Source organism: Anopheles merus, chromosome X (assembly GCF_017562075.2).
Source record: "Anopheles merus strain MAF chromosome X, AmerM5.1, whole genome shotgun sequence".
NCBI lineage: Eukaryota > Metazoa > Arthropoda > Insecta > Diptera > Culicidae > Anopheles > Anopheles merus.
Window position 1 is genome coordinate 18,463,490 of NC_054081.1, and position 13,323 is coordinate 18,476,812.

Genomic DNA, 13,323 nt, shown 5'->3' on the forward strand with positions numbered 1-13,323 from the left:
AAATTTCTTGAAGTATGCGTATATTTCCCTTCTTTAATTTTAATGTACTAAAACATGTAAGCAGCACTACAAATTGCAGCATTACAGGTAAATTTAGCATTATTTCTCGGGAATAAAACATATAACTGTAATTTAACATAAACTGATAGTCGACTGCAGATATTTTTTATACTAGATGTTCATTTACACACTTTCTTTCCCATCTTTTAAATAATTGGAGTTTTTAGTTCAAAACTCTGAAAAAGCCGTGATCAAAATGAATACACTCCTTCAATCAACCAAAGAGCTGTAGTAATATGGTTTTGCTACTTAAGATGCAATGGAAATACCGAATTGCTTGCTTGAGAAATGTTATGATTGTCTTTGTTTATTATCAGTAGGGGTTTCCCAGATTAGATGATTTGTGAGCAAGAAGGGCCGATGAAACTTTGTAACAGATATTGTAGATTGAGGTTTTATAGTTGATTATTACGGCAACCACATAGCGCTTATGAGTTAGGAAAAACAAATCTTTAATTTGCATGTTTTTTTCCTAATTCAGTTTTCTTCCGTTATAATTGGGTATGAATTGAAAAACAACCGACAAAAGTAATAAACGACCTTTACCAATTGCAAAGTACTGGAGGAAATAGTTAGATAAGACGATATATCGGTTGTACGGAATCTAATCGTCGAACGATAAGTCTTTGCATTCTTCTGTACATTACAATTCCTTTTTTGTAGTTAGTTATTAAAATTTCAATTAAATACTGTTCTTATGATGTTATTTATTTGTATGTGTTAAAAATTGTTTATTTTAAGCAATCCGGCAAAGCCGTCCCTCTGAATAAATAAAATTGTTTATTTTACTGTCTGTATTAAGTAACTCGATTATACAGGAACAGAGCTTTATTGCCACTGTTAACTTGTTAGTGAACGAAACAGGTGCGAATGTTGTTGTGAAAATACATGATTATAAACATGTACTACATGAAAGAAATAATTATAATTGCAACCCGCAAACTATTTACATACTTGTAAATGGAGAAAACGTTTGACCATAACAACATATTATTCTTCAATAACATCTAGCGAAACAACTATATTTGTTCTCGAACTGCATAACACAGGCTCAAAAATGATTAATTTTATGTCATACAGTAGTATAGTTGGACCTGCTCTTCGGTGGTTCGGATGGATAGTTAGACTCTTACTGACTATCTTACTGAGTGCAACAGGCAAAAATTGTTGCAGGGCCTAGTCTGGAGGATTCGGACTAGTTTGTATCATCTTTGGAGATATGCATGGTGCATTCTTGAGGGGACTGTGATGTCAGTTTGTCCATGGGTGACATCATCGAGACTGTTGCTATCACGCAACACGTGGTGCTTCATTAAAGACGTCATGGGAATGTGTTCGGTTGCCTGTTCGTATTTTGGACGACGCATGGCGTAGTACAGCGTGTCCCAGAACCACGGATCGTCCTAGCGGACGTACGTGTTGGTTTTGAGATTCGCCCGGAGCTTCGGATCGAGCTGATCGATCCTGGTAGATGATGAGATGGCGGTTGCGCTTGTCCTCCAACGAATGTAAGTACGCAGTGTTAAATTCCATCTGACCCCACACAGACTCGAAGTTGTTGAGCGAGAGGATGATAAAGGCGCGTCGTGATTCCTCGATTACTTTTTGAATTAGAAAGAAATGGAAGAAAAAATACAGCACTGGTCATTTAGAATCCGTTTGTTTATAGCTCATTGTAATGCCCGTAGTGTGGTATTGGTGAGGCTGGTGGTCGCCAAGGGCGCCGGGCCTTGTGGGGCGTCAAATCAATAGTCTCCGTTATAAAAAAAAATTGGCGCTTCAAGAGTCATACAGAATAATACTACACACGAAAGTGCATTTAACTTTAAAGTAAAAAAAAACTAAATAAATAATTTCTCAGGGCACTAGCCAAAATTTCTCTTACTTCATTTGTAATTGAAATATTCATCGATTCATCGATCGAGCTTGGTTATTTTATGTTTTAGAGCATTTTCTGATACCATTGTAAATAATCATCTCGAAATGCTTGACTAGAGTTTATGTTCGTTGGGGATTCGCCTAGCATTCAAGTCTGACTAGAAATGTAAAAAAAATCATTTTTATCGGATCAAGTAGCCGTTGGTAGCTGCTGATTGGAAACAAGATGTTTCCTTTACATTGCTTCTAAACGACCCAAACAATTTCCCGCGACACTTCCTAAGTGACATTTGTTTTAATTTTTTTATCGTGGTCTGCTCTAATGGTGCTCGAGATACACGAAATTGTGGATTTGTGTGTGATAAACCGTGTAGAAAGCGTCAAAATTTAGTTTGTGCGACTGTATTATTTTCTTTTATAGGAAGATAATGGTGTCCAATTCGTTTTAAATTCATTTGCTTAAATATTTTGCGAAAAACGATAGCAAATTTTGTGTGGCGTTATTTTAGGAAAATTCAGTTTTTTTTGGAAACGTTGTTTCCAAGAGGATATAGTAGAGAAGAAAGCAACGTAAAACTTGTGCCTCACACAATTATACGACACTTTCCTCCTGTCAATAGCTAATTTTAAATAATAAATTAGTATCGTAGCTCTTATTTGCCAGAGCGATAATCAAAATTAAAGATATGGTCATCGTTTACCAATCTTGATCTTGATTTTACATCGGCACCAAAAAATGCGCCAGGAACACAAATGATATTGCTTGTTTTGTGAGATTTTGCTGGTTCTAAGAGGTATTTGTTGAACATTGATGTGTGCTCGTTATAAAGGGTACTTGTTATGAGGGGTTCCATGTGAATTGCATGGAATTACATGTGTGGTTAAAATATACTTTATTGAATATTTTTAACGTTATTTGACAGACTTATTTCTTTTTTTATTTTCAATATTGGAGTGATATGTATGTTTCATTGCCATTATATTTCGTGCTTGTAATTTGTAAATTAAAGTTATGTATTAACAGTGAAGTGGGGAAGGGATTTATGAAATACCGCTTGCAAAGGTTCTTAGACCTTCCGTGAAAGTGAACGTATAATTTGTTTTTTTTTTTTTGCTATATTTCATCGGATATATCAGTAGGATTATATCAGAATATAATTCATATTGTACACCAAAAGAAAGGAAATTCAATTCTCCAACTATTTAGAATGTAAAACATATTAAAATAATGCATTAAGTACAATTCCTAGTGATTCCCCGCTGACCACTATTTTTTCACCATCAACAAAGCGGGGAATCAAATGGAATGCATTGAATCTATTAATTCAAAATGGTTTGTAAGTATACGATTAAATGATTGTTGAGCTGTATTTACTGAAAAATATACCTCTTTCATGATACGTTTTTAATTTTACTTTGTTTACGTACGCTAGACACTGCGATTGACTGAATAGTATAATGAAACACTGCTGATAGTATAAAAGCAATTTGTTGATTTCTTTTCTATTTAAATGACATTTGTCTTTTGATCGATACTTAGACCCGGATTTTAGAGCATCTTGTGGCAATATTCCTATTTTTTTCAAAACACTGTGCCTATTTTTGCTCTTACAGGTGGCTCAAATTACAATGGGAATTATTTAGTATCCTAGCGGTCTGTTGAATTATATTTCCTGGTTAGCTGTGACTGTGATACGGTGTTGTCCTTGTGTGACATAATCGGTAATGCGGCAAGCAATTAGTTTTTCTTGTTTAAAGATGACATGGAAATGTTGCAGGTTGGCTGCTCGTGCTTTGGGTGACGATTGTGGGGCATGGCGTAGTGTAGCTTATCCCAGAACCACGGATCATCCCAGCGGACGTAAGTGTTGGTCTTGAGATACGCTTGGAGCTCTGGGTCGAGCTGATCGATATCGCCAATATCCTGGTAGATGATGGGAATGACGCGGTTGCGCTTGTCCTCCAACGACTGTAAGTACGCAGTGTTAAACTCCATCTTACCCCACACAGACTCGAGGTAGTTGAGCGAGAGGATGATAATGGTGCGTCGTGAATCCTCGACCGCTTTCGTAATCTAGAAGAAGCACATAAAGAAGTAAATAATAAACTAGTAGAAATAATAGAATATACAATGCCCCTCGTAGCGAACCTGCGAGGCAATCATCTCGCCCGGCATAAAGTCACGCACGTGCCAGCAGATTTTGAAGTTGAGCTCTTCGCTCTCAAGCCTCGGTAACAGCTGGTCTGTGACGAACGCCTCATCCTTGTGCGAGTACGAAATAAATGCATCGTATCGCTTATGCATATCGATTTGCTCCTCTGTGGCCAACCACTGTAGCAAATTATGCTTGAAGAGCCACACTTTGATCTCCAGGCTGTATTTAATGTACAACCAGATGGCGAGTAAGCCTACAACAAGTAACAGTGACACTGCCAAACTGATATAGAAACTGAGCGTTGTCGTCCAAGCACACAGCTCGTTCAGTGTAGCCGAGTTGATCGGTTGACCGTCGGAGCACTGGAGGGTGGAGAAGTCTGTAATGCGTGCTGCATTATCGACGGCGAACGCAAGCAGTGGATTTTCACAGTGGCAATCCCAAGGATTCGCTGACAGGCTGATGTTTCGGAGAGCGGTATGATTCAGCTTGAGTAGTAAGGCTGCGTCGACCTCGGTCAATTGATTGCCAGAGACATCGAGAAGCTCGAGCTGTACGGGCAGACTATCTCCAGGCAGGATGGTGAAGCTGTTGTTTGAGATGTAAAGCCGGCGAACGGTATTCCATCCATCACCCTCGTTGGATAGGGCATTTACCTTATTCTGTTCCAGATGCAGCTCAATGAAAGTACAATTGATGATCGAGGGGCTTTTGATGACGGGCACTCGGGTTAGATTAGCAGTGGTACAGTTGATTATGGCCGCCTGATCAACGGGCCGTTTGTAGCATTTGCACTCGATGGGACAGAAATCAACGGCAGCATCAATTTCACAAAGCAGATCCTCCGCGCGCAGTGTTTGCGGTTGACGTCCAGACAGCGCGGGTGGCTGAGCGCATTGAAGTCCCTTTAGTGGGGTTGATTTACTGGCATTCAAATGCACCTGTAGATATGTTACTAGTATCGAGGCATTACAGTCACAGTTGAGTGGATTATTAGCGAGAAGTATTTCGTTGGGTAAGCGAAGGAGTGGTTCAATGCGGCTGGGGTCGAAATCGGGATGTGTAATCTTGTTTGACTCCAAATTGACCAGGTTAATCTTGGTCGACAGAAATGGAAAATCTGTATAGCTGACGTGTGTGATAAAGTTGTGCGATAGATTTAGAAATTTAAGGTTTCTCCAATATTTTTTAAAGTGATCAGATATGTTTACGATTACATTGTGTGAGAGGTCCAGATATTGCATTTTGTTTAAATGGCTGAAAAGCGCCCACGATGTGCTGTTAATCTTCCGATTGCTGTAAAATCCATTTTTGCTATTCTCGTGCAGTGTCAGTCGATTGTGACTGAGATTGAGGCTGATTAGAGACTTTGTCTGTGATTTGAATGCTTCCAGATCGATCATATACAGCTGGTTATTGTCAAGATGTAACTCTTTTAATTTTTCATTGGATTCCAGTAGATGACTGAAAGAGAAGATTTAAATGTAATGAATGTCATTCGACATATTCTTGACAAAGTATTATGACTTGCTCTTACTTATTCAACGATTTTATATTGTTTTGTCCAAGGTGAAGAATGCACAAATTAATTGCATCACGCAGTAAGGTGTCTGGTAGCGGGTTCGTCAACACGTTGTTTTGTAAATAAAGCTCTTGCAAGTTTTCCAAATTTCGAAACAGATCCTCCGGAAGGCTTTGTAATTTGTTGTGGCTAAGGTCAACTCTGCTTAGTTTGAAACAATCTTCAAAAAGTCCTTCCGGTAGTGCGATTATTTTACAGTTGGATAAAGACACTTCCTTAAAAAATCGTAGATAAGCGAACAATTGTGTTTCTAGTACAAGTTCCGAACATTTCTGATTATCTGCCTTAAAGACTTCCAGGTGGTTGTTTTCCGATAACAAATCGGTGGGAAGTCTCGTTAGTTTATTTGACGACAGGTCAAGTATCTTGAGTTTCGGCAGCGTGCTGAACACGTCTTCTTGTAGTTTCACTAGTTGGTTAGAACTGATGTTTAGATACATAAGATTCGGTAGCGTGGTAAACTGACTAACATGATTGAGTTTATTTTTGTCGAGGTACAGAGTCTTAAGTTTAGGCAGGTTAGAAACTAGCTCTTTTGGTAGTATCTCCATGTCAGAATTCTGTATGTAAAGATGTGAGAGTTGCTTGAGTTGATATACAAATTTTCCAGAAACACGATTCCTTCCGTAAAAATGGAGTTTCCTTAGCTTGGACAGGTGTCTGAACAGCAGAGGATTGTCAAACGAGATGTCAGCAAGATTTTGTATGATAAGAGTGTGTAGTTTTTGAAGTCCAGCAAATAGCTGAGGATCCAATGTGATATTCTTGGAATGTTTTGTATTGTCTATCAAGGACATTTTACGAGTATATGATAGCTGAGTGCGATCGAGAAAGGCCGAAAGCAGCTCCACAAGTGACTCATTGCCGATCGGGAGTGAGCAGTTTTGATAAACCAGCTCTTTGAAAGTAAAGCGCTCTAGTTTTGGAGTGTGCTGAAGCAGCTTATAGTCGGGCTTATTGGAACATGTAACCCTCATTAAGTCCGTGTAAATGTCAAAATAGAAACATTCAATTTTGGATTGCACGCTAGACGGATTTGAAACGATGCAGTCATTTCCGCAGGCGTTTGATGTCAGTAAAAACAGCAGGATCAGATAGTACAATGAAGCGTGGGCCATTGAAGAGGACGAGAAAGCTGAAAAGCTAATAAATGTTTGTAGAAACCTGAAAATAAAAACAACATACGTGTGGTTTTCAACAAACTGAAAGGCTTTGAAGGAGAGCATCTTGTATATAAACATTCTACAGCGCCAACATTAGGCTTGAGCAGTAACACTATAAAACATGATTAGGGTGAACGTACCTATAGTAGTGGTAGTACCAATAGTGGCGGTATTGTACTAAAATGCGTACCATACGACAATTTCAATGTAATTAAGTTATTTATGTTAGTGTGAAATGTTATATGGTCTTTCAAGATGGGATTAAAAGTTAAATGGGGTGAATCCGTTAACTTATGACCGAAAAATCAATTATTTTGTGAAAGTTAGCAACATTTTTTCAAAATGCATACGATTTCATAACGAAACTCATATTTTTGTTAACGTTTTCAATGACCGCATAACAATGGATTACTAGTTTTATTTTTCAACATAACTGCTATGAATTGTTATTGATTTACTAAAATTCATTGTCTTTTATTTATATTTTGTATTTTTGAGAGTTTTTTTTTAGCATAGTGTCATTATAGGTACACAAAACAGGTATGTTCCTATAGTGGTTATAGTTATGAAATTAATAAAAACAGGTCATTTTAGATTTTGTTCGAGGATATTAAATGTCGTACTGTTTTCACTAAAATAAGCAACAGAAATGAGAAAATTATACACTGTTTTTGATGTATCTTTGTTTACCACCACTATAGGAACACAATACGACGACTATAAGAACCATACCACCATTATAGGTACAACGAAGCGATCACAAAAATATGTATTTTTCGTAAATATGTTGTGTTTCATGATAAAAATGGTTGTGATCGCGCAGATTAAACATATTGCATTTTATCATATTCCAATTTATTCATAAATGTACTTTCATGATACTTTAAATCCATTAATGCACATCTGTATCACTACAAATTGCACCAATATTGGTACATTTACCCTGTAGAAACAAGTTTGGTAACGAGAGTTTGTTTGCTATGCGTATCATCTCCATAAATGATGTCTTAATCATGTTCTGCCATCATAATGTAAAATAATTTTACATGTGTGATAATTATTCAGAACATTTGATAGGGATAAGGAGAAGTGCTGCTAGTAAGTTTAGAATGCTTTTTAATAGAAGCCTGTGGCGGCAGAAAAAGAGAGATCATCAGAAAAGAAGAAAATTAAGAATAAGGTCTACAAAAGTTGGTGAACGTGAACTTAAAGTTATCCTTGGAAATAGTGAAGATTTACTAAGTCAAGAATGAATAAAACAACCAATTATGTGACTAGATCGCTTGAGAAAAAGTGTCAAAAACAGAGATTTGGAATTATGATGCTTGTTTTATATCTTGACTTGTCTCTTGTTTGACATTTCCAACTGAATGATGGATTTTGTCAAACCTTTGCATTATCTTACAACTATCATTATCTTTGCAGCTTTCCGTCAGATCAGCGTTACGAAAAGTGTTTTATTTTACGGTTTTTTTATTGATATAGTTAATTTATACCACTTATTGAAAGTAATTACAATCATAAATGAGTACTAATTATTATTATTTATTGGTTAATCTTCAACGGGCCGTATTGTCTAATTAAGATAAGTACACCAACAAATTACATAACAAAATCAAGATTTGTATCGCAATTCACTGCGGCCAGGGCAGAAGCCGGAGACGTTCCTTGAAGCACTGAGTTGAGATGTTCAAATCGAAGCAATCCGAAACAGTGTTGAAAACAGCCAACATGCGGAAAAACTCTCTAGACCTAAGTGTTCGGGATGGTGCATAGATATCGACTCGATGCAACAAAGGCGATGAGTTGATAGAGCCATTTAGCAAACCAGCGATGAAAGAGCACTGTGCATTGCGTCTTCTAACCGAAAGAGGTTCAAGACCTAGAAGACGGCACCGCGCACCATACGGAGGAAGATTATTGCGATTATGTGTTCCTATAGTGGTGGCAAACAAAGACACCTCAAAAATTATTACCACTTATTACATTACAAATTGTTGGTATAATAAAATGCGGTGGAGGTATGGAACAATTGAAAACACTTCACTTAAGGATAGATTTGGAAAGCTGGTGCTGTGATAGAAAAGGTCCCCCAAATAAAACGCAGTGAAACCTTACACAAATAGTTTAATCCGTTCCAGTACCATATTCGTTATGCAGGAGATTCTTATCTATATTATTTGTATGAAAAATGTAATAATTGATTGCAAGATTATAAATGAGCTGGTAATAATTTTGATAATCTACCTATTAAAAATGGAAAATGTCTTCATGATTCTAGAATTTATTTTACCATTTGCTCGAATTTTTCTGCTATACTTTTTTAATAAAAAAATAAGCCAGTTTGAGGCTCAAACAGTTGTTGCGACCATCGCATGCTTGGTGACATTGTGTGCAACCAACTCTTGGTCAATCACTTGGTCGTGAATTTTCATGAGCAAGAGGATACCGCGTTGTTTTGTTGTGATGTTCTGACTGATAGGTCGAAATGATTGAATGAACTGCTGGAATTTCAGTAATTTGTTTTACTGCTATTCAGTGAAACGACAAATTTGACACCTACTTTAAAATTTTCTGAAAAATGTGTATTACCCAAATTCATGTAGTAAATTGTTTTACTGAAAATCAGTCAAAACATGGCATTTAAGCTGAAAACCAGTAAAATGTTATACTACTGAACCGTTTCATTAAAAAAAAATAATAATTCGAAAAATTGCTGTGTACGACTGACTAACAACTATGCCGTTTTGTAGAGCCGGTCTCGTAGCCGCGTGGTAGTCGTCAACCCGTACTACTTAAAAAAGGTGACTGCAGGCCTACACTGCCTGCGATTGTCGCGTCAAATAAGATCAAGAGTAAAAACTTATTGCCTGTGTTTTTTTTCGAGAAAATTATCAAATAATCATGTGCGGAGATTGGAATGGAAATTTATTTATAAATGATCGTCACGTTACGTTATTCCGCGACCATAAACATACCATATTTTCTAAAATACATAAACACGAGTACAGTCCGTTCTCGAGCTACGCAGTTCTCAACTTACGCGGATTCGGAGGAACGCGGTATTCTAAATTTGGGGCCCTCTACGTTTTAAGTTTGTATGCTGAAATTTCAGCCTTTCAACATTATATAGCAGTTTTCGAGCAGCTATCTAAGTGAGTATAATATACAGGTGGGATTATCCCAAGGTGTATGTATTTAATGGGCTGATTTTTATTGCTTCTGCTCTTGAATGAAGATGTTAAGAGTGTTTTGTGTATTCGCCAAGCCCCCAGAAAGTCTATTTGAGCAAAAGTTTTCACGCTATTCATGCTATGAGACTACCTGAACTACATACACTTTAATTATAGATTCCACCACCTGATCTCTGTAATGCACCTTGGGATTCATGAAAACAGCACCTTGTTTTGCCATTTTTTCGAGCAGGTGTTCGAATCTAATTATAACTTTGAGGATAAAATAATCTAGACCAGCGCTCGGCAATCTTTTGAGGTAAAAGGCCAAATGGTGTAAATACTCAAGAGCCGGCCCAGTTAATTTAACACTCAATTTATGACATTATAAAAGATTTCAAACCAAATAGTCGGATAATGATATCAAGCAATACGATTGGTAATATTAGCCGGCATCGCGAATAAATGAGCACATTTTAACAGTCATTTAAAGTTCATTTTGGTTTAATCGAGCTCATTTGTTGTTCATTCCTGTTAATAAAAATCGTCAAAACAGTTAACGACTGCTCGATATCGTATATAGGCAAACACGGGGGAAAAATCGAGCACTGCAATTAAGGACTGTTAATTTGTATCGCATACGCTCTTGACAGTCGTTTGTTTAACGACGGCATAGGACCAGTCGTTAAAATTAACAAATGAACTCAATGCGTTGGCGATGCCAAATTCTAGCAATGTTAAACGAATCTGGCGAATTTTAAACGACGCTGGCTAATTTTTAACGACTGTTAATTTTAAACTATTTCTTTCGCGATGTTTTTATGTAAGAATATCATTCAAGCAAGGTTAAGGATTATTTAATTCTTATCATTAAAATTAATTGTAATGGTAGCACGGTAGTCCGATCAAAGTTGCTGCTCGAAGCGCATCCTGGTCACAAAGATTATTTTTTTGAATAAAAAATTAATTGCTATTGTGGCAGCTTTGAACAAGCAAAATAATCGTATTTATAGAGCATGTTATGATATATCAACATTTAACGGCTTCATGATATAAAAAGAGTCAAACGATATCAAAATTCATCACCTGAGTTGGTTTGGGGAGCTATATTGACCAAAGGGGAATCGTCATAGTTTTTCATTATCAAAAGCTATTTAAAGCCTTGCGCTAAAATACATTTGAGAAAAGACAGTTTTTGATTTCAACAGGGTTCAGTTTCAAACCGTAAGGCCGTAAATACACGACGCGCCTTTCCGCGGGCGCGTTTAAACGCGTATAACAGTTCCGCAGAGATATCCAGCTGAGCATCTCTGCGTTTCCACGGTAGCACGTTCGAATGACATTTCATTTCTATGGCTGGATTGTTATGCGCTTCGTCGCTGCGTTATGCTGCGTCGTGTATTTGCGGCCTAAGGCTTCAACGAAGTTGTGCTTGCGGCTTGCAATTACTTTGAAAAGCCTTTACGTGCGGTTATAAAAAAACACAAGCAAAAAAGATTTTAAATAAATTAAAATAAATATAATTTTACTACTTAAAGATGTTGTAGACATCGATGCCGCAGATAAATAGAATCTGGTTTTAATTTTACGATTTATAAAAGTGTATCATTTTTACATTGTCACTATATAAATCGACTCACAAAATTTAACTGCTGAAAGACGCATGTAAAGTTATTATAAAAAATTGAATCGAGACTTTATTGTATTTTTTATGAGCCTGTCCAAAAAGTATGCCGTAGAGTCACGAAAGTGTCCTAAAATTATCAGAACTTCTGAAAACCCCGGTAATGATTAGTCCATCAATCCATATTATGATAATCAAGGGTGGACGAGTACGGTGGGTGGACGGAATGAAATTTTATGCTAAAAGTTTTTCAGCAACTTTTTTTACGAATAGTTTTTTCTTATCTTTAAAAATCAGGCAAATCCACATTTGGCCCGCGGGTCGGACTTTGCCGACTGCTGATCTAGACTGAAAATCGCAGTCTTGTTTTGTGTGTGGTTTTGTATGGAGTGTTTACATGATTTCAACCTCCAACTGTCAAATTCCATGTAAAAAAAGCTGACTAGAATCGTGAAGGGCCCCTTTGACAGATCAAAGTCAAATCAGTACAATTTGCTTCAAGAATTCGAATGCACTATAAATTGCATTTTTGCCAATAAATTTAAATCACTTAAAAGCCAAAAATATCATAATATTCTGCACGAATCGTATCGAATAAATTGTAAAATGTATAAAAGTACTAAATTGAACCAAAAATAGTATTTTGGACGAAAATCGTGAAAATCGACGTACGCTGATATTCGAGTTACACGGATTCCTTGGGAACGCACAATTCGCGTAACTCGGGAACAGACTGTAAACAAATATTTTCGATAACAGTTGTGATTAACTGGGTTACCTACCCAAGCTTAAACTGATATTCAATTCAAAGGATCACCTAGGCACCAGTCCAAGCAGTAAAGGAATACTGCTATTTTTTTATTTTTTTCCATTCTGATAGAACATTAATGCATTGCAATGGCATACTGCACAACTTATTCTGATGTTACTAACACACTTGTCCAATGAGCCAAAATTTATGACCTCTTTTATACCGAGCGTAGTACCAAAAATAACCCGGTCTTCCGGTACAGTCGTCAACTCGTACGACTTAACAACATGCCCGTCATGGGTTCAAGCCTCAAATGGACCGTGCCGCCATAGGTAGGATTGTGTGACTATCCTGCTATGGGGGGTGTTCACACACAACAAAGCCGCGTAAGTGTATGTGTGCACGCGCGAAAAATAACAAACGCATGCGTTTAACAGGACATGAGAGCAGAAGGAAAAGAATAAGCGAAAGAAGAGAACTAGGCTGTGTACGTATCGTAGAAGCACTAGTGTGCGAGTGGGCGCAGAGCATGGGAATCTGCTCCAGTAAAGAGGGAGAGTACTCTCGCGCATGATTCATTGAAGTGTGTTTGACAGCAAATTTTGAAACGCAATAAAACTTACATATGAATTTCACTAAACGTATTAATTTTCATTCTGTTTAAAAACAGGAGGGAATCCATAAGTCACTGTAAGCCAACCCCACAAGTGGTACAGGCAGGCCTTGAACGACAACGGTTGTTGAGCCAAAGAAGAAGAAGTATCATAAATGCTGATGTAATCATTTCAATTCGTTTCCATTTGATTAATGATTTCATTATTCTATAATTTATTTAGCAATTTCGGCAATATAATAGCAAATAAATTCAATTAATTTATTTTATTATAATGAATAAAATGTTAAATACTGAAATAAAATTTTATAGTTACATATATT

At 37.0% G+C, this 13,323-nt stretch overlaps 1 protein-coding gene across 1 annotated transcript in view; it reads left to right on the forward strand.

Moving 5' to 3' along the window:
* The window catches only part of LOC121595097 (cation-independent mannose-6-phosphate receptor), a 94,500-nt gene that overhangs the window by 11,501 nt on the left and 69,676 nt on the right, over positions 1-13,323 (forward strand). The window lies entirely within an intron of this gene.